The sequence below is a fragment of the Eschrichtius robustus genome, chromosome 21 (assembly GCF_028021215.1).
Source record: "Eschrichtius robustus isolate mEscRob2 chromosome 21, mEscRob2.pri, whole genome shotgun sequence".
Taxonomy (NCBI): Eukaryota; Metazoa; Chordata; class Mammalia; order Artiodactyla; family Eschrichtiidae; genus Eschrichtius; species Eschrichtius robustus.
This window is the reverse complement of record NC_090844.1, coordinates 3,188,132-3,211,892: the sequence shown is the minus strand read 5'-3', so window position 1 is coordinate 3,211,892 and position 23,761 is coordinate 3,188,132. Positions and strand designations below refer to the sequence as shown.

Here is a 23,761-nt window from a genome sequence, read left to right as displayed (position 1 = left end):
GAAAGAATAAACACTGTCACACATTATCTGGCATTTGTGTGACCATTAGTTATTTACATAGCTTTTCTTATAAAATGTATGCCTTTACTTGGGGAAAGAGACCCCTCCCACTAAAGAAGCTTTCAGTTTCCTCTGCTCACATTCCCAGACTCCCTGACAGCTAGGCGACAGGCTTTGCCACTCAGATGCGCTCACGGTGTGTAAAAATACAGGAACAACGGCGAGTCATCTCCGGCAGCGGCATGGATTGCTACAACATCCAGTGGGATCCAGTATGGATGATCAAACTGCAGTTTCTACTAATGGTCTCATAGTAGTAGATGTCTGTCATGAAGGTGGGTGCTGTTTCAAGCTCTGTAGCACCCATGCCTCAATAAAACTTGTGATTCCACACAATTTTAATAAATTATTTTCAGTTTAGACCAACCACAGTAGTTTCTGTTGCTTGCAACTAATAATTTGGATTAACACCAATATAGGTAAGGGGAAGGGGTGTGTATTTATTACTCCGCTGACTACTTTAATCCTTGTCACAGAGTAAGCATTCAATAAATATTAAATGAATGAATAAAATATGAAAAGTAAATAATATAATAATTTTATCATGCAATGAGATTTACAAGGTACTGTGCCACAGGAAAATTAAAAATTTGAGTGGTATAATAAGAAATGTGGAGAAAGATAAGATACTTGAACTTCATAAAAGAACAGAAGCTAAAGAATCAAATGGAAACTTGATAACTAACGTAAGTCTATACGGAGAGTGTTGATTTTGGAGAGACACAAATAGTTCATTCACAATGCACATGCTAATCTCAGAAGACGTTTACCTAAACTTTCCAAATCACAGAGGGATTATTAAAGGTTTTCCCATATTGCCACAGTCCTCTCAAAGGCTTGAGTACAGTTGATATCTTCCTTCCATTTCCAAAACACATCTTCATCTTCCTCCTTCAAAAACCCAGCTACATTGAAACAAGGATCATCAGCCTTTACCAATGACAACTTATTCTTGTGGGTATCAACAGATCTCCTGGTTACTATCCGTCATTCACTCATGGCTTTGACAAGTGACTCACGCTCTCCACCACTGTTATTTTCAAGATCGTTAATGAACTTAATATGCCCGGACTCTCACTTCATTGACATTCTTATTCCAAACAGAAACATCTTTCTCAACCATACTTCTGCCAACCACTATTTTAATCATTACTTTGCTTCCAATCTCTCTCTGTCTCTTTCTCTCTCCTGTCTCTCTCCCCATCTCTATCTCTTTGTCTCTCTATCTATGTGTGTCTGTCTGTTTCTCTTTTTCTCTATTATCATTCTCTCTCATGCCATCATATGAGAGATGGCATGTACTTGGCAAAACCATACCGGGTTAATTTTCACTTCTTGACTACTCTATGCCTACACTATTCCACCACTGTATTATGAAAATACGCCACAACCGTGGTGGGGACATGGGCATTTCGGCCACTTCCTCATTTAACTTACTTATGCCTTTAGGACCTGCTCAGACCCAATATCATAAAAACCACTGCCAGACAGAGAGAATGGACTTGAGGACACGGGGAGGGGGAAGGGTAAGCTGGGATGAAGTGAGAGAGTGGCATGGACATATATACACTACTAAATATAAAATAGATAGCTAGTGGGAAGCAACCGCATAGCACAAGGAGATCAGCTCGGTGCTTTGTGACCACCTAGAGGGGTGGGATAGGGAGGGTGGGAGGGAGACGCAAGAGGGAGGAGATATGGGGATATATGTATATGTATAGCTGATTCACTTTGTTATAAAGCAGAAACTAACGCATCATGTATAGCAATTATACTCCAATAAAGATGTTAAAAAATAATAATAATAATAGGGTTAAATTAAAAAAAAAACAAAAAACTGCAATTTGATAACGGAGTTCTTCTGTGTGTGCCAACGTTATGCGTTGGTGTATCAGACCACAGCCTGTTCATGATGGGCAGCTCACATCTCATGATAACTTGGTGGCCTATGGTTAAGCATTCAGTCTCTACCAAGGCCCAGTAGCAGGCCAAGAGCTGTTTCTCAAAAAGAGAATAATAATCGTAGAGGATGGTAGGGTGTTGCTCTAAAATCCTAACTGTGTGCCCTGTGATTCACCTATAGGAACCTGCTAAGGATGCAAACAGCGTTATCTGCCACTGACACTTCAAGTACCACTGGTTCTGCTGTATTTTCTGCCTCACATGGCAGAGAATCTTATTCAGCAGTTTGGACCTGTTGCTGCATCTTCTGTTGTTCTGGGACTCAATCAAATTTAGCGGCTTTGGGGGTCACTGGGTAAATGGAGCGGAGTAGCACAAAAAAATGAGGAATATGTTGCCTCCAAAATCCAAAAGGGCTGTGCTTCTTTCTTGGGAGGCAGATGCAATAACTTATTCTTCACCTTAAAAGGTAAATGTCAACATGCCCTCACACCGCTGGATCCCTAGACTTTTCACTGATGTGGAGCGTCCCAGATCCTTCTGGGTTTTATTCCCTGTCTCTGACACGTCTACAGTAGTTGCTACTTCTTGCCTCCAGGTCCAATCAGCAAAATATCATCCGTGTAATGGACTACCTTGGCATCTTATGGAAGGGAAGGTCAATCAAGGTCCCTGTGAACTAAATTATGATAAAAAGGGCAGAAGAGGTGATATAGCCCCACGTCAGGTTGATGAAGGTGTATTACTGGCCTTGTTAGTTGAAAACAAACTGCCTCTGATAGTCTTTAGTTAAAGGTCTAGAGAGAAAAAAAAAAAGATCTGGCAAATGACTAGCTGCATGCCAGGTAGCAGAGGATGTGTCAATTTGCTAAAGCAATAAAGCCACATGTGGAATTGCAGCTACAGTGGAAGACACCCCTTGACAAAGTTTACAATAGTCCACTATCATTCTCCAACGTCTATCTGTTTTCCGCACAGGCCAAACAGATCACTGAGATGGGAATATGTTGAGAATAACCACCCCACATCCTTCAGTTTCTTCATGGTGCTTCTCATCCCTGCAGTCTCTCCAGGAATGTGCCATGGCTTTTGATTTACTATTTTTTTTTTTTTTGGTAGGTAAAGGAAGCTGTATTAATTTCTAATTGGCCTTTCCTATCATAATAAGTCCTTAATGCACAAGTGATTAAAATAGTGTGGGGATTCTGCCAGTTGCCCATGTGTCTACTCCAAATGTGCATTCTGGAACTGGGCCAGTAATCACAGGATGAGTTTGGGAGCCAACTGGGTCCAATACGAGACTGATCTGAACTAAAGTTCCTTGATCAACTGATCCTCATAAGTCCCTACTCTGATGTCTTGGGTCTCCAGGAATTAGTATGCTTATGCTTACACATATGTAAATTAACTAATTTGTTATGTTAACTTAAACTAGTTTATTTTTATTGAACTTAAAAAAATATTCCCATTATGAAAACTCCAGACCCAGAGAGTTTCATAAGTATATTCCTCTCAAACTTTTCTAAGGAAGAAATAAAACCAATGCTATTATATACAAGCCCTTTTGGAGAGCAAAAATAGAAAACACATTTTCCAACTCTTTTTATGAGGAAATATATGTTTGATATGAAAATGTGAACAACAACAAAAAAGGAAAATTATATACTAATTACTTTCATAAATATAGAGGCAATAATGATACCCACAATATTAGAAAATATAATTCCAATTATGTATAAAAAGAATAATATATCATATTCATTTAGAGTTTTAATATCATTATGTGAGGTTGGTTAAATATTTGTAAACCAGTCAGTATAAGAATGTGTACTGTAGTGAGTCCTCTAAATATATCTATCCACCGAACTAAAGCACTCATCTAGCCAGCTGCTGGCAGTACTGATGGCTGACAGATCTTAGCTGTCTTCCTCTATGAAAATTGCCTTTGGATGTAGAGAGTCACCTTATTCAAAACCCCTTTTAGAAGCCTCTTAAAGCCTATGTCACTTTTGCCTCAATTCAGGAAAATTCTATAAGGTCATTACAGCTCCACATCTTCCTATGGGATGTCTAAAACCTTTGTTTTCACTGTATTGCAGCTCAAATTGCCCCACAGCCCAATCCCTGCTTTCTTTACTTGTCTACAGTTTTGATCCTAAGAACACTTCTTTACAAATACTCTGAATGGCAAATCTATATCTCAGAATATGTATCCTATGGGAGCTGTCTTGTGACATTACATTAACAAATACAAGGAGAAATATCATATTATATTCTCAACAGATTCTTAAGTGCAGTTGAAACAAATTCAACACACATTCTTCGATATTATCTCCTAGGAAACAAGAAATAGAGGGGTATGTCTAAAGTATATACAGAAAACTAAGGGAAAGTCGTATAAGAAGAGATTTTTTTTTTTAAAGTTTTACCTCTGATATCTAGATATAGTTGCCCACTAATACAAACTGTATTCCACATGGTACTAAAACAGAGGTTAGCAAATTTTTCCAGAAAAGGCCAAATAGTAAACAATTGTAGGGCATAGGGTCTTTGTCACACTACTCAATTTGGCCTTTAGTAGTGCAAAACAGAGTCAATACATAAATGAATCAGTATTTATATGTCCTAATAAAACTTTGTTTATAAAGACAGATGGCAGGCCACGTTTGACCTATGGGTCACAGTTTGTCAACCCCTATTCTAAAGGGCCTAGTAAATAAAACAAAACTAGAAAAAGAATTGAAAGACTAAAGAAAGAAAGAAAGAATTGAAAATTAATAATTGTTTACTTAGAAGTTCCTAAGAAATCTATATATTAAGCATTAGAATTAAAAATGTCAAAGTACAAAAATTGTGTTCTTATTTTCAGTACTCATAGAATAACTCATATCAGACAGACCTTCCCACTGATAATACATGAACTCTGAACAGAAAAATAAAATGAAATAATAACAACCACAATAAAACTACATGTAGACCTCTGAAAGCAATTAAAATCAGGTAGAAATTAGATGCCTGGGAAAAAGGAAAACGCACTGGATGATTTTCCCATTTTTATAGCTTTTTGCCTGAAGGCATGAGCTAGCCAGTTCTAGCAGAGGCAGCTAATATTTATATAGAAAACCACAGTCTTCCTGGTTTTAAGAAGCAGAAGCTAGGGTTAGTTGCTACCAGAGCAGCTAGAAAGGGATAGGATAAGTTTCAGAATGGAGAAAGTCACAGAAGGGGAATTCAAAATTTTGCTCAGATGTCTGGATGACCCCTGAACTACACATACTCAAGGTATACTCCAACTGAACATAGCCAAATATTAAAAAACTGAAAAGATATTTCAGTTGCTTCCCACAAGAGAGGAGACAGTCTTTGTAGTCTGAATTAAGCAAAATTTCTCAAAAACAAACAAACCAATATCATTCTTCAGGTAATTAAAACAAACCTGTATCTCTGAAAAATATTATTCACAGTGACACAATAACCAGGACAGAATCCAAAATTGTAGATACAGGAAACACAAAGGTATGATCAACACTTAAGAGAAAACACAATCAATGTAGACCAACACCAAAATTGTCTGGATGTTGAGCATAGTGGTTAAGTATTACAAAGCAGCTATTTTAACTATATCAACTACGTAAATTCAATATGCTTATTATGAATGAACAGATAGAAAATCTTAGAAATTCCATATTCTATATAATAGAAAATCTGTTATAAAATATTCAGCGAGTGAACTCGAAATAAAGAAATAGAAATTATCCAAAATGAAGAAAAGAGAAAAAACATAGGAAGGAAATTAACAAGGCCACTATAAGCTGTGGGGTAATATTCAAAGTTCTAGCAGATGTGTAACTATAGGCCCAGAAGAAGAGGAGTGAGAGATGGGGTGGAAAAATATTTAAATAAATAATGGCTGAAAATTTCTTAAATTTTTGAAAGACATAAATTTATAAACTCAAGAAGCTCATCAAAACCCACGAATGATAAATACAAAGAAAAGCACAATTAGGTAAAGTATAGTTAAAATGTTGGAAAACAACAATAACGGAAAATCTTAAAAACATCCAGAGGAATATGACATATTACATTCAGAATGGCAGCTGACTTCTCCTTAGGATGAATGGAGGCCAGATGACAGAGGGACAGAACTGTTAAAGTGCAAAAAGGAAAAAAAAAAAAAAAAAAAGTTAACTAAATTCTACATTAAAGGAAAATATCATTTAAGAAGGAAGGCAAAATAAAATTTTCAGACAAATGAAAACAAAGAATTTGTGGATAAAGCCACTGAGCTATATAAGAGAAACTGGAGGAAGTTCATCAAACTGTAGGGAAAAAATACTAGATAGATGAGTTTTAGAACATATATACTTATTCCTAAGATATAATCTTTAAAATTCATATAACTGTTTAAAACAAAAATTACAAGACTGTATTGTGGGTTTATAATTTATGTAACTTATTATGCACATATATAGAGGGGATATAAATAGCATGGAGGCAGAGCACTAAACCTATTGTAAGCCTCATATTTTGCACAGTGTTACTGTATCTATTCAATCTAACAGACTAAGAAAGAATTTGCGGAAATGTACTCTAATTATTACAATAACCAATATGAAATATTGATATAATGCAATGGGGTGTAGCTAACAAACCATATACCTTAAAATAACCAGCAATATCATAAAACAAAGTTAAAATAAGCCAAAAAAGGAAACACATCTCCCAAATCATACAATAATTAATGAGAAAGAGAAGGAAAAGAGGAGAAATAAATATATTCCAGTTTTCATTTTTGGAAGTTTGATTTTAAGTCTTTTATATAATTTCAATGTCTATTCTTAATTTTGAATTTTAAAAAAATGTATAGAATATAATTTTAATAACTTTTATTGTCACAATCTGAGAATTCAAACATCTGTGTCAGTTCTGGTTTGGTTTCCACTAATTTTTTGATCAATCTCATTCTGGGTCATATTTTCTTGCTTCTTTGCATGCCTGCAAATTTTTTATTGGTTGCCCAACATTGTGAATTTATCTTGTTGGGTGCTGGATATTTTTGTACTCCTATAAGTATTCTTGAGTTTTTTCCTGAGACACAGTTAATTTACCTGGAAATAGTTTTATCCTTTAGATATTACTTTTAAAATTTGTTAGGTAGGAACTGAGCAGTGTTCAGCCTGGAGTTAATTATTCTCCACTGCTGAGGCAAGACCTTTCTGTGTACTCTACCCAATGCTCCATGAAGCTTGAGAGTTTTCCAGTCTGGCTTCTGGGAATAGGCACTGTTCCCGGGGAAGTCTCAGAGGCACTGCTAACTCTAACCTTTTGGAGATTTCCTTCTTCAATCTCATTTCCTGACATGCCTGTGCTGATCACTACTCAGCTGAAAACTTGAGGGGATCCTCTACAGAGCCTGGGACGTCTCGCTCCATGCAGCTCTTTCCTCTCTGATACTCCGTCCTCTGCACTCTAGCCACTTTGTTCTCTCCAAACTCTCAGGTCTGTGTCATCAACTCAGTGAAATTGGTGGACTCCATTCATGTTTCTTTCCCTTGCATGTGACCTGGAAACTCTCTCAAAGAAGTAAATGGGGGCGATTTTAGTACTCATCTCTTCATTTCTCCTATCTTGGGGATTACTTTCCCTCATTTTTTTTGAGGTCCCGTGTCCTGCAAACCATTGCTTTCATTTACTGTCTGTTTATATTGGCCATTTAAGTTGGGAGGATAAATCTGGTCCCCACTATTCCATCTTGGTTGCAAGTGGAAATCTCTCTGTTTTATTTTTCTTAGAGTATGTATAGCTTTCTAACATAACATAAAATTTACTAACTTATATTAGTACTAGATTTATTATAATAACTACATTTCCCTTCTTTATAGTGTAAGCATTTTTATTTACTGATGTATTCAGTGACTTAGGAGAGTGTCTGACAAATAGTAAGAAGTAAATAAGTACTTGTAGTCTATACAAGCAGACTCACTCTCACTAATAATGGCAAACCTTCTGAAATCTTGATCCCCGTCAAGATTTCCTGTTTTGCCAGGGTTTGAATCCCATGTTCGACTCCACATCTTCAACCTCACAGTAACTTCCCATCCAGTGGTGCTACCTCCTTTTCATTTTCTGTCATCCCCGTCATGTCCTCGCTTCTTCCCTTATTCATCTTAGACACACATTCCTATGTTATAATCACCGTATTTCAACCTCCCTAGACTCTTTTGTCCTAGTTTCTCTCATTGTTTTGGGGTAGGCAAAAGTGCAATTCTAGTAAAGCTAAATATCCACTCATTCCATTCCTGTACTCAAATAGCTCAATTTTGCTAAAGAAAATGGCACAGCTGGTTTGACTGATCTCACACTAAACATATGGCCACGAATCTTAAATGGATTTTACACACTGTCAGAACACCCTTCTGTACTTGTCTAATACATTCTCCACCCCCAACTAAGATAAATATTGCACAACTCTTTTCCCTTCTGAAGACACGATCTCTATCCTTGCCTAATAATTTCTCTTTAGGCCTTTACATTAAAATTAGGTTAAATCTGAAGAGAAATTCCTATTACCAAAGCAACCGTCCTATTGGCATTTATACCCATCTATTGCTTTACTTTAAAATATAATGGAAAATGTATCTTTGCTCTTATCTAGGGCAGTCTCACCATTTGTAACTCGGATTCTATGTGTTCTTACTTACTGAAGAAGCTTCATCCTGCATTCATCCTGTCCACTTTGATTTTTCTGATTTTAGGATTTAGTCCCGTAAGCAGAATAAACCAAATAAAAGTATTAACATATTTATGGCTTTTGATGTATATTATAAAAATAATTTCTCCCAAATTGTAATAAGTCCATTTCTACCAACACATGATAATATTTCTTTACACATTAAAAAAACTTAATTTTTCTAATTTACTATATGTGAGAGCATATTGATTAAAACTGGCAGGAGGGAAATTTAGCAACACATGGGAAACCTCAAGTATGATCAATATCTTTTGAATCCATAATTTTTCACATAGGCCCTAAGGGAATACTCAAAAATGTGCAATTTGTTTTTCTCTAAGGAGCTCCAATCCTTTAATGTTCAGTCGAGCATCATGTCTCACGAGAAGCTTCTCTGTGCCTATAGTCAACCTATGTGCCGTCAGAGTCATCCTCTGCGCTAACGCAGCACTTGGGGCACATCTACAATAGCGCTTACTAACTTATAACTGTTGAAACTATTAGTTGAAGTTATTGAATACTTATAGCATGGAGGATAATATTCTAAGAACTTTTTTACTCACTTCATTGTTTATTCATGAAAACAAATTTATGACATGGGAAGGACTTTCCACATTTTATCATTGATTCAGTTACTACTTATACAGGGCAAACAAAGAGCTCAAGTTTATGCAGGGAAGAGCACGGCGCCAGGATTCAAATGCAGGGAGGCTGAGTTGAATAGTATCATGGATGAGTAATGTATATATTTTTTAGGACATCAATATTGAAGTTATATTAAGGTCTCCCAAATTCTTAGGGTTAAGAGAAATTAGAAAAATCTTCAAAAATTAGTAACTTTAAAATTTCAGTATTAACATCGTTAGTTTTGTAGTTTTGTATACCTACCTAACCCATCAAAAATTTTTTTAAATTTCTTGGGATTATAAATCTCTAGCTACACTGCTATTTGTACTTTAAATTGAGAGAAGCAAAGCATTATTGAAGTGAGAGCAGAGATACTGCATGAAAATAACTGACTCCAAATATGAATATTAGATAATAAATGTACTTCAGCCAGATGGTTTGGTCAAAAGTGAATATGAGTGATTGCATATGAGCAGTTCTTCACAAATGCTTGTGAAGATAACATATGAATCTTAATGATGAAAGGCTCAGGTAAATATATTTTTCATTTGTATCTGACCTGATCAATTAGATCAGGGAAGCCTGCATGAGCCAATTTTTCAATAAATGTTGCATTTTAAATTACCCAAATAGAAAATGGGGAGAAAAGAATTCTGTGCTTTTATAAAACATCAGAAACACTTTGACAGGAAACAGGATTATCTAAACAACTGAATATTTATGGGGAAATTACCTACTTTGTATAGAGAGATTTAAACTATTAATCAATAAATCATTCAGATACTGAGAACACTAAGGAAGGTTAAGCATGTAAATCAAAACACAGTTGTATATAAATCATTACTTTTAAGAAGACTATTTCAGTAGAACAACTAGTAGAAATGAAATATTTTATTTGAGGCTCAGATTCTAAGAATACCAGGATATAGCGAACTAAGAAATGAGAAGAATCTGTCTTCACTTAATGTTTAAAGATTGTCACGGTAGAGTATGTTGAGCCTTGGGCAATGGTTTTGAGAAGAAAGAGATGAGGTTTATTCACTATGTGGGCACTAATGTCTAGACTGAACTACTTTTCCAAGCTAAGAATAAATAATAATATTCTTTAGTTCCATACTTCTAACATCTTGGAATGCCCCCATACACATGTTCCTTAAATGATAGGCTTTTCTTTTCACATTCACATGGAGAAAGCTAGTAAACACTCATTCCTTGGCAGCTGTGTAATAGTTTAAACTCTGAGCTCTCAGCAAAAGAAGAAAAAAAAAAATTAAGAAGCTTTATTCTGATTGCCAGCCAAGAAAATACATCTCTGGAGAAACAGGACACTTTTTACCTTCCCTAATCTTGAAACAGTTTAGAGTCCGCTTGGACACAAATGATAGCAGATGGAACCATTTTTCCTATACAATCCCAGCTTTAACTATAGTTACTGAGAAAGGGTATCAACGATGTCTAATTTCACATAAGAATCAACAGAGGATTATTGGCCCAAACTGTGTGGTTCCCATGAGGACAGAGCTCAAACAAGGAGTGTCACTGCAAAGTTCCCAGAATGCTAAATAGAAACAAGGAAAAAAGTACAGAGTTAGGCACTAATAATCCTTTGATTATCAGGGAAAATTCCTCCTGACCGCACATCTAGAACCTGAGTGCTGCAGAGTTAGAGATCAGGGAGGAATGGTAGCTAAAAAAAAAAAAGAGAGAGAGAGAAAGAGAGAGGAAAGAAAAAAGAAAAAGAAAGAGATGGAAAGAAAGGAAAAATAAAGAAAATAAAAAGGCAAAATTGCAGGTTGCAATGAAAGACTGGGTTTTGAGTGAGTGAGAATAAGCATTAGAAATAGGCAGCTAGACAGCTATTTCCCATTACTGGGCTTTTATAAGATTCTAGTCATTGTTGCTTGGATAAATCAGCTCCATTTAAAAGGCCAAGGGATATATTTGGCTAACTGATTGCTACTTCAAACAAGAAAATATATGATTTCCACTAGTAGGATGGTGAAAATCATCCTCTTGGATTAAACAGATTTGGAGAAAAGCTTCCAAGGAGTGGAAGCAAACACAGTCAAATTCCAGAAAGAAGTACAATTAAAGAAACATCAAGAGAGACACCCACACATACACAATCTTACCAGGTAGCCACTTCCTTAGGGAACATCAATTTGTATTAAATGTTGGCATATAAAGTAAAAGGAAACAACTCTCAATTATTTTCTAAGTGCAATCATTTGTACGGTTTTCAATGGCCAGTGTAGTCTATGTCAGAAAGCAAAAGAAAACTGAACTTCTCAGAGGTAACCTAAGTTCTTCTAAGTATGGCTAATATTCAAATATCTAGATCACATAACTATATAATGATGCTAAAAATTAAAGGTAAAGCCAAATTTATACGGTGTTTTAATTATCTGGTTTACTTTTTAAAAATGCACTTAACTCCTTGAAAGTAATGATCTCTGTAGTAATTCGTTGCACAGTTGCCTGGCATTAGCACATGTTTTCATCAGGGAAAACCACTTAAGAGGTTAATGAATTAGATTTTTCAAATTTATCCACGGCTATTATGTGAGTAAATGGTATTAGTTACAATTCTTTTTGTCACAAACTATAGAAAAAAAGGTTTTAAAAAAGAGAGAGAATATATTGTCTTAAGTAACGGGAAAGTCCAGAGGGTATCATTAATTTCAGGCATGCTTGGATCCAGAAGCTCAAACAACGTCAGAATCAAATTACCCCTCTTGATCTTTCAGTTTTACTTTCATCTCCATTTGTTTCATTCACAGGAAGGCTCTCCCTTCATGGTGGTCCCTAGTGGCTTCCAGCTTATACTTTTTCATCTCTATGTTTTAGCAAAAATATTGGAATAAACTCTGATTGGATCGTGTAATCTTTTTTCTACCAATCACGGTAGTTTGCAGCAAGTGAAGCACTGATTGGACAAGCCTGGGTCACATGGCCCTGAACTAGATGCAGAATAGGCATGGTTGGAGAGTGAGGGAGAAAAATCAGGGTGATGTTATCAGAAAAAGGTGGAAAAAGATGCCAGACCAGTAAAAAACAAATGGACACGTCACAAACCAGTCCTGCAAAACATCTTTCATCCTTAGTCACAAATCATATTTCATTTGGCAAGCATAAATGTTTTGCTTTAACTGAATTGTTTTAATTGTATTTAAATAATGATCAACAATGAACAAAAGAATATAAAATGTATTTTATTTTATATTTTAAGTGCAAAAGTCTTGTTTCAGTTACTACCTCAAATAACATTCTCAGGTACTGACCCTGAAATCACTATAGATAGATTTCACCTATTCTAACAAATATTTATCATTAATGAGAAGGCATTTTAAAAAAATCAGAATTGTAGGCTAAGTCATGTCATCACTTGGAATGGACTTTTCATTTGGTCTTTTCTATTACAATGATAGTTAATATTTGGTTAATTATATTTATGAAATAATATAATTGAATATGTAGATACCAGATGAACACCAATAAACATAATTTCCTTGCCTCAGGTAATGGCCTAATGTTAGCTGCCTTCTAACAAAAGCTACTTATGCCAAGAAATGAAAGGAATATTGTTTCCAGATTTGTTAGTTTTAAAATGAGTCCATTGTGGATGATGCGGCAGATAAGCAAAAAGTAAAGGCAAGTGAAGCTTTTTTTTTTTTTTTTGCTTATTTACATAACTGCATTGTGAAATAGCTGCAGTATTACTTAGAGGTGGTAGTAACAACCAAGCCACAAGAGCATAGTTCTCCCTTAAACAGCACTTATTTTTATTATTCATACTTTTCTCACTATTACTTAGCACTGACATCCCAGTTCTTTTTAATGGATTTAGGATCCTTCTGTGTATTTGATAAATCAATAGAAGTACTTTACAGGGAAACACTTAACACACTTTCCATTCTGAAAGATGACACATTATTCCTTAAGCAACGTGTTTACCTTCTTGTTGCTGTTGCTTGCTGCATTTGGTTAAGAACTAAAATGTAATTTTAATGAAGAAAGCTTTCTGTCTTAAATATGTCAGTTTTGACATTTCTTTTTTTCAAAGTTCAGTAAATCAAAGTTGTTTTTATGTGAAATACCAAAATAATAATAAATCTTTCTCAGCATTCCATTTCTCTGCATGAACACTCTTAGCTGGTTGTCTGGCAAAAAGCCAGTGAATGAAGCAGAAGAGAAAGGCAAGCCTTGAAATTCCGTTACTCCTTATGGAAACCACCAAATTATGAATTCAATATTTTTGAGATTTAGGAACAAAAGGTTTTCAGATTTCTTTTTCTGGCTGTTGTACATCTTATTGTAATTCAGACAAGACAGGCCAGCACACAGACTGAATTATGTACTGACTGCCATGGTGAAGGCAGAAATGCAGACTAAAAAAAAAAAAAAAAAAAAAAAACACCCAATTAACTGATACCAAGGAAAATCTGGAAGAAGAAAATTTATACAGGCACTTTTGTAAAAATGGCAATGTGCTTTGACACAGATGAAGCGTCTTTAAAATTTTCAAAATTTAATTAAAAATTTAAGTTTTAATTTTTCAGTGATAATAAATGGCAAGACCTATAATGTAGCTATAGAACAGGTATTCAAAATATATAAGGATAATTTTACCATCAATACCAAGTGTATGTATGCACCATTTTTTTTCTTTCATTTTCAAAAATGAAACGCTGCTAAGGAACTGGTTTTACTCACAGCACTTCTGATGAGTAGTGTCTTCTACAACACGACTTCTCCAACTCTCCACCACCAGCTGGGTATCCTACAACTCAATTCAATTCTGACATGGTCTACCTGGAGTTAGCATCAGATCCCACAAGTTAAGGGAACAGTCCCGTTAAGACTTCCCTCACTTAAGATGCCAGTCACCAGCCCCAGGTTGTCACCTGTACTTCTGGCCTTCCAGCTACAAATTCAAAGGGCTCCCATAAACCCCTCCTTGGGTTTTGATAATTTGCTGGAATGACTCGCAGAGCTCAGGAAAGTACTTTATTTACTATTACAAATTTATTATAAGATACAAATCAGGAACAGTCAAATAAAAGAAATGCACAGGGCAGGCTACGGAGGAAGGGGAGTAGAGCTTCCATGCTCTCTCCAGGTGCACCACCCTCCCAGCACCTCACTCTGTTCACCAACTTGAGGTTCTCCAAAGCCCCAGTGTTTAGTGGGTTTTAGGGAGATTTGATTAGGTAGGAATTATTGGTTAAATCATTGGCCATTAATGATTAACTTGATCTCCAGCCACTCTTCCCTCCCGCAGATGTTCCAAACTTCTAATCATGCCCTGGTGTCTCTGGTGACCAGTCCCCATCCTGAAGCTTCTAGGGGACCCTAGTCACCAGCCATTTCATTAGTATACAAAAGACACTCTTATCAATGGAGATTCCAAGGGTTTAGGAGGTCTGTGCCAGGAGCCTGGGACAAAGACCAAATATTTATCTCTTGTTGTGCCACAATGCTTGAGGCCAATATTGTTGAATTAGAATCAGAAAGATAGGTATTAAAAGTAACTAAGTGGTATGTGTGTCTAGGTTTTATTTCTTTTTGTGGTCAGTGGGCCACTAGTTTCAAAATAACTGTGTGAATGGAGGCTCACATCACAGCAACTGAATCAATTTCCTGAAGGAGAACATGAAAAACCTAATTTGGGGAACCAGGAATCCGATATCTTAGCTTTCAATATGTATTTACATTAGTATAATTTTACTAGATAATTATGTAATACAGAAAGCTACAGAGAAAAAACAACAAGAAAGACAAAATGGGCCATTACTTCTAGTTTTTGACATCTTAAAAAGGAAAAACAAATCTATACTTCAGGATTTCTTTAAGACTGTCTTGGCTTTCCTTGAAAATACAGCTCAAGCTTACAACTGAGGAAAAAGGAGCTCCAGTATCTCACACTGTTAAGTTTTGAGAAGTAGATATAGTTGGGGCCAACCATCTCCTGCTTCTCCCTCTCCTTTTGAGAAGATCAAGTCTTGACAATTACCTACTAAAGAACCAGCTCTGCCAGCCCATCGGCCTGCACCTCAGCAGGCCCTGAACTGTCCATCCTCTCTACTTCCCCATGGAACAAAGAGCCTTGGGTTTGAGACAACATCTTCCCTCCTCCTTTCTAGATTATTCTCCTGTTTCCCTGGACTCCAGAATTCCTTGACCAAGTGGCCTGAAGCCTGCTTTCTGGGCCTGTACATGTCTCTTTTCCTGTTTGATCTCCCTGAGGTTGACTGAGTGGCTGGTATGCATATCTGAAGAGTGGCCAAGGAGAAGGAGGCTGAACCAAGCTTAGACATGCAGGCTGGACTGACCTTATAACTGCAAATGGGGTGGGGAAAGAATGGAGAGAATGAGTGCTGGAGGTCAGGCCCAACGACTTGTCAGGGACAACTCTCCAGGGAACCAAGTTCTACCGAGGAATACTGAGGAAGTCTGAGAGCTCTACCTTCAAACCTCACTTTTCGTTTCATTAAGAATGCACATTGGTCAAAGTTGGAAACAATTATTTAACTGTTGTTGCATGATTTATAACTTTTAACTATGAAGATCTACAGTAAGTTGGCCACCATTTCTCCTCTTGCCCTGTCCTTCAAATGTTAGAGGTGAATCTGTTTACCATCCACATATGTTCATCATCCAGGCAATATACGAAGATTAGGAAAATAAATGCAAGTCTGCTTGAGGAAGCACAATGTTTAAAAAGTGAGGCCAACTTGGTGATGCATGGAGACATGTTTTCCTTTCTTTTAAGAAAGATCTATATGGGAATAGAATCTAAAAAAGAGTGGATACATGTATATGTATAATTAATTCACTTTGCTGTACAGCAGAAACTAACACAACATTGTAAATCAACTATACGCCAATAAAAACTTAATTTAAAACATAAGAAAGAAACTTAAGCAAGGGGAAAGCATATAAGAAAGCAACAATTGGCATTTACTACACCCTTTGAACATTTATTTGTGTAGTTCACACTCGCCTTTTTACTGAAGGGGAAAAGGGTTCAGGTTCAGGGACAGAGGGAGAGAAGGATATACATTCCTTCCCTCCTTCCTCCAAAATCTCATTTTCCTAAGGGACAAAGAAGCTGGAGTCCTGAAAACTGGCTTCAGGGAATTGTTGATATTGGATTTCAAATGAACGTTATGCAGTTAACTAGGAAGAGGACTTGAATGGTGTCCAGTTAGTTTAGGAGATGTCTGTCCTTAACTCCTCTCATTCTTCACTTCCCAACAAATACAGTGGAATTCTCAGAAAGGTAGAACAAGGCTGCCTTTCAATTCCAGCAAGGGTCTATAAGTGGAAAGATCTTCACCTGAATAAAAGGGGTTAAAAAGAAAGCACCAAGTTTTAAACACTAGAATGACACTGTAGAAAAAAAAATACAACAGAAATTTATCAATTAAGATATGATTTCTGGAAAGGCTACCCAATGGAAAAGGGAGTTTTAACAAAGTGGATCTGGGGATGCTTCTTAGAAGGAATAAATAACGTACTGTTTCCAGGGATCAAACAAGAATCCTCAGAAAAGTTATTATACATACAGTCTTGGAAAATTGAAATAGTAGAGGAAGTTACTAAATAAAACAAGAAATCTTATTTCCAAAAAGAATAGAGAGGAGAGGGAGCACCAGAGTGCAAGAGGGATTATAAAGATTACGACGATAAATCCTGAAAAGGGACTGCCTAAATTTGAAATCCTCAACGGAATACAGGTATTTGATTTTGGCAACTTACTTATCCTCGTTATGCCTTAATTTCCTCAATTCTACATTTTGCTTTGAAGATTCAATTTAAGAATACGCAAATGTTTAGTGCACTTATCACTTAATAACTATTAGGTGTTATCTTTAAGATTATGATAGTGGAAAGAAGATAGACTTTAGAGTCAGGAAGTTGAGTTTGAATCAATCTATATCAAAAGCGATTGTATGACACTAGGCATGCTCAAAATTTCTGTCCGAACCAATGGTAAAATTGGAATAATAATATCTGTATCAAAATGGTGCCGGAAGGCTTAAATGAAACAGAGTCATTGCAAGCACGTAGCTCTGGTTTGGCACATAAAGTTGTCTAGGATATATGAGTTGACTTGTCTCTCCCTTAATTATTTTCTAATAATGCCAAAATGGTGATGTACTGCAATCATTCAGGAATTTCTACCATGTATAATGAATGCATTGGGAAGAAAATAATAAGACACCAAAGAATGGATTTCTACAACTCTACTTTTGAAAAAGAAGTGTAACGTTACGGGAGCCACAGAGGTTATATATCGTTAGAACCTCCTCTTGTTTTGAGGTAGTGATGTGGAAAGAGGAAGCAGTAGTTTGTGAGAAGGCCCACTTGGAATTCATGTTACCTTTGTAAGCAACAAAAATGGAGAACACATTTGTGACTTGGACTAGGTAAACATTTTCTAAACCAAACCCTTCAACCACCAACCAAAAGCCAAAAAACTGAATAACATGTAACATCCAAATTAAGAAATTTTGTTTAACAAAAGATTTCATGTACTGTAACAGCTTGACATATTGGAAAATATGTTAACTATACCCAAACCAAGTAATATCAGAATACACATATTTCATGTTTTCATTAAAAAGTCATCTTTTTCAGTGGGATGCCTTCTCTGGCCTTTTTATACAAAATTTCAGTGGCACTACTGCTCCCTCCAGCTGAAATTTCAACATTCTCTTCTACCCTTATTAGATTTTTCTCCTTAATATTCATAATATTACTCTGCAACATTATGTTTTTTGATTTACAGATCTTACTTATTACATTCCTAATCAAGATAGGAGTAGGAAGATGTATCTATATTTCTAATCAAGATGGGAACTTTCAGGAGAATATGATTTTATTGATTGATTGGTTTTCTTGGTCACAACTGTATCCCTAGAGCCTAGAACAATGCCTTGCACAAAATAAGCAACCTATGAGCATATGTTATATAAATTAATGAATGGATAAATATGTAGGAATTACTGCAAATCAGCAAAAATAGACAGTCTAATAAAAATTGGTGAAGAATATCAACGAGCAATTTAAGAAAGACTAATAAAAAGCAAATGGAAGATATTCAAATTCAGTAGTGATCAGGATAATAAAAATTAAAACAACAAAGATATATTTTACTGCATAGACCATTAAAGTTTATAAAGACAGATGTATAAAGAGAGTAGGTAACACAGAAATCATTATGCTCGGCTGCTGACAGCATAGACTCCACCCATTCTGGAGAGCAGTCTGGCAGTAATTTGTTCAATTAAATGTAAGTACCATATGACCTAGAAATTCCTCTCTTAGGTACACAAACACACACACACCACCATCTCATACAGATCCAGAATCGGTGCTGTCCAATAGGATGCATACTGCAATTGTGTTGAAGAGATAGATGCAGTCTTGGTGTTCATCACTGACAGAGTGGACGGATTCGCATTATAGAATACTGGACAGTGCAATGTTTGGACATAACCACAGCAACAATGGCTAAATCTTAAAACCCCTGAGTGAAAAATATACGGAACAGACTGAAATTTACAATCTAAACAATGCATGCAAATTAAAGTGAATACAACAAAAAATGGAAGAAGAAATAGGATATATATGTATATATATATAATAAATATAAAATACAATAGAGTAGTTGCATAATGAGTACAGAGAGAAATAAGATTGGAGAATAAAGATAAAAAGAAATCAATCCTTCCATTGATCAATAATAGTTCTATGATTAGTAAAATCCTATGTACCTGAGATCCAAAATCTAAGTAAATCCACATAGTTTTAAAATTAAGTATTCCTATCCTTAAGAAAAGAAAAAGGGAAATTACTAAATTTATTTTGAAAGCAAAAGTTAAACAACAAACTAAAATACAGGAAAAATGTGTGTAACACATATGAGAGAGCATATACCATGAGATTTAAAGAGTTTTTACCAATCGGAAAAAAATAAATGTGTAAAGGGTACAGTCAAATAATTACTCACTATTAAAAATGTAAATGTTCAATAAAATAGGCAAACATTTAATATCACTAATAATCTCAAAAATGAACTTTGAATCTTGGTTAAGAAACCATTTTTTCCATACCAAAATGGCACTTTATATGTTCATCATTTAGTACTAACACTCAGCCTTGTGAAGTGCAGAACACACACCATAAGTATTGCTGAAATCAGTATATATTGGCATAGCCATTCTTGGAGGATGTTCTGAAAAGAAACATGTTTATATATATAGAAATTCCACTTCTAGGCTTTTATTTTAATAAAATAACCAGAAATATCCCCCGAGATCTAAGATCAATGTTGATCTTAGATATAATATTGGGAGTGGTAAACTACTAAAATTAACATAAATACTCAAGAAAAATGAATTAATTAAAAAGATGGTATACCCTTTTGAATAAATATTATGTAACCATGAAATATGATGTTTTGACAGAACAATTAAACCATAGAAAATATTTTTAACAACAATGTAGAAAAAAGCAGATGCCAAAACAGTGTTGCAGTGTATTATCAAAACTATTCTAAAAGAAGACTAAATATATATACATATATACATACTAAAGAAAAGTTAAAAACTGTATACATATTTAACATAATAATAAATTGGATATGTGCATAAGTATTACCAGTTGCTTATTCTGGGGTGATTTTGCTTTTGTTTCTTATGCTTTTCTCTATTTACAAATGCTCTACTATACACACACACACTATATATATGCTCATACATTCTACATGTATGAAAATGTTAATATAAGTGTACAGTAATCAGAAAATGGTAATTAAAAATGCCTAATAAAAACTGCATTTTAATATACTATCTTAGGAATATTAAAATGAGCAAAAATACTAACATTTATTTAGGGTCATTTTAAAAATTTTATTCTTGTTTATCTTACTTGGTGATGAAGCAGAAAGACTCAAGTCAGGTTTTAGATTCTTTATGCAAATTTTCCTATATAAAATATTGTATTTACTATGTTAAGTAGCTAAAATGTAGTATCCTTTTTTAAAACTAGCCCCCCCAAAGTAAAAATAGTTTTGTGGTACCCAATGAGATCTACACAAAAGATCAAAATTTTAATTTGTTTTGGATTTTTAAAAATTTATGTCATATTCCTAGACAGTTAAACAATACACAAATAGACACCCATTTTTCAAACTGGTCTTAGAAAGAAATACAACAGTGATACCCATCTGAAACAACAAATTTGCTGGAAAGAAACAACTCCATGTTCTTAACTGACAAGATCTGAGGGGTGAAGGTAGAGGTCGTGGAGCTAGAAAAATTCAAATATTTGGGCTCAGAATAGGTTTGCTTTGATTCTCCGGTGCAAATTCGTGTATTTAGCAGATAACAGGGATGGGGGAGCTGCACAGTTAAGGACTAAGGTAAGCTTTATCACAGACTCCTCTGGAATTTACATAAACTATGGTGGGAAAATGCCTCAACTATAAGAAATTCTACCCTAGGCCCAGCTCTTAGCATTAAGTGTGGGTGAGTGGAGATTGGCAGTGGTGGAAGAATTGTTTGTCTCTAACACACAAATAAGTAGAGGCTACATTTTCTAAAGCTTTTGGTGTATGAAACTCTATCTCCAGAAAATGTCATATGGCAAATATTTAAGCCAAAAGATATTTATCACAACACTGTTTATAACAGACAAAATTAAGCATATCTAAATGTCAAGTAAATGACTGTCAAAGAAAATGAAGGCACATATTTACAATGCTCATTAAGAATTTGTAATGATGAAAGAAAAAATTATGAATGTTAAGTAAAAAATTTTAAAATTATATATAATATTACTGTATTTGTTATATGTTAAGCATAAATTATGTTGAGATGTTAAACTTTACCATCCTTTGATGGTGCTATGATGTACACTTTACTTTCTTCTTTCTAGATTTCTGAGTTTGATAATTTATCTTCAGTTGTCAAGCCTTACATATTTTGAAAAAAAGTTCATAAAAGTGAAGATGCTAAAGAAAATGGCTTGGAAGAAAGGAATAACTCTAACAAACTGATTACTTAAAATGTGCAGAATGATGTTTTATGTCAGGAAATAAATTTTCATAGATTAGTGGTTTAGAGTTTATTCTAATCATTGGCAACCAAAAAAATTGAGGGGATTAGTGGAGGTATATAGTTAAGTGCTTGAGTTCAGAATAGGTAAGTGGGATTGCAATGAAAATGGAAAGGTTGCAGAAAGTAGCAAATTAAATTATTAAATTGCAGAAAAATAGTATTTTCATCCTCATTATTCTAATAAGGAATCCTGTGTATTTATTTCCAATGACCAATTTCGGTTTCTTACCAACTTTAATCTGCAATTCACAAAACACTGCCAATGTTCCTGGCTATAGTATATCCAATATTCTATGTGCTCATAAACCCTAAATTACTTTGAACAATAACAAAAAATAATTTTTAAAAATGAGAAAAGCCAAAAATAGAACATGCTATGCAATCTGATATTAAATTAAAATATTATAGTAGTTTTCATGTTTTCTCCACGTGGAACTTTGCCCCAAAGAACCCAGAAAAGCTGCGTTCTTTTCCTGGTTCTAGCACTACAATTCTGTATTTTATTGGACAGATCATTTGATCTTTCAGTGACTCAGCTGTATCATGTGTTACATGAATTTTTATGTCCCTCCTAGCTCTGTGATTATGGTCCATTTCTTACCCTAAACATTTGCAATCAGGTTATTATTCAGATAATTTTTTTTTCTCCTAGAACCAGAAATGATAGCAACACAGTACTTCGCAAGTTAATTTTGTCCTGCTCTAAAGCTACGCTAGAAATAGTCTTCCAGTGCTGCGGTGAAACGCTGGCCACCTGAATCACACTGAGGACGCAGCAGCCCCCCAAGCACCTGGTTGAGCCCAGCGCTGCTGGTTTCATCTGCTCCCCGAGCTTCTTCCTGCCGGTCCTGCTTCCAGGCTGAGCTGTCTTTCCCCTCTTTGCCATCTCATTCTGTGATGTTTAGAGGATCACAGTGCTGTACACCATGCCTAGGTATCCTTCAAAAAGGCTCCCTGTTGCATGCAATCCTTTCTTGTACTGTACTCTATTTACCATTCCAATGTTTTCTTTCATGAATTATTTGCGACTTCCTACTTGTGGCTGTTTCTCTGCCCTTGGGTCTGTTGCATGTTCCTGTTGGCTTCCCATCCCTCTTGCTATTTAAGGATCGTTCCACTTAAGGCTTGGTGCATCCCAGCCTCAGCTAGAAAGTAAAACTGTGCTGAACACAAGGCATTGATCATAGGGAAGTCACTAGAATCACAGAGGCCTCTCACTGGAAATGTCCTCAATCTGTAACCAATGAGACCCGTTCATGGCTTAGATTTGGGAGTGACTAATAAACTGCTCCCCCGTATATTTTTAAGAAAATAAACTCACAGTGAACCCCAACACCAAGCCCACTCCAATACCAGCCCTAAATCTTTCAAATAAATGAGATACAAAGATCCAAAACTCTAAACTGCTATATATAAAAAAAAAAAAGTAGAATAGCTATTATTGTAGTAAACCGCATAATTCACCAGCAGTAAATTAAAAATTTCTATCATAGTATAATTTTGCAATTTTTCTATCCCATATATGAGTTACTGGTGGCCAGTCAAAAGGCATTACATGACAGAGGGGAAATTCAGCGATACTGCCTTGAGAATCAAATTTAACTAAAGGTGAAAAAGTTTTCAATGTGTGCGCTTTTAAAAGTTTTTCCACTTGTGTGCATATAAAAACAGCAGAATCATTCTTTTTCATGTTTTATATAAAACAGAGGACTTCAAAGGAATTTTGTGTTTTCAGGGCTGCTTCAGGCTCTCCGCCCTGACTTGCCAGGGACACGCACATACAGTGTCCCCTGCTTTAAGGAGAGCTTCAGAGGAAATGTTAGAGAAGCAGTGATTTAGTTGGAAGAATAATAAAGTTAGTGCTGGAAGAACTGAGAACAAATTCTGTCTTTGATATTTACTAGCTATGTCACCTAAACTCTTAAAACTTACATTTCCACTTCTGTAAAATGGGGGACATACCACAAACTTTACAGGTAAATGAGAGGACTCAGTACATCAAAAAGAACTTGGAAAGTGCTGTTAAGCACTATTTACATAAAAAGTTTTATTTGGAGCAGGATTAAAAAAACATATAATACCAAGGCTTATGTTGACAAAACATTCTGTCTAAATATTGTATTTGCACAATGACTTTTGTACGCATTCCTTGATAGTTCCGGAACTTCTTGATGCTATCTTGTTTCCTCATGTGTCTCCCCCTTTCCCACATTCTCTGGATTTGATGCTCGGTCTTGCTTTAGCAACTGGCACTTGTAGGTGTTACATCTTATTTGAGTGACTAATACTCCTGAGCTGTTCACAGAGCTATTTC

General features: G+C 35.4%; 1 pseudogene; it reads right to left on the bottom strand.

Annotated features, from left to right (window-relative positions):
- Positions 1-858: 858 nt before the first annotated feature.
- Positions 859-22,333, bottom strand: LOC137756098 (uncharacterized; annotated as a pseudogene).
- Between the last annotated feature and the right edge of the window lie 1,428 nt (positions 22,334-23,761).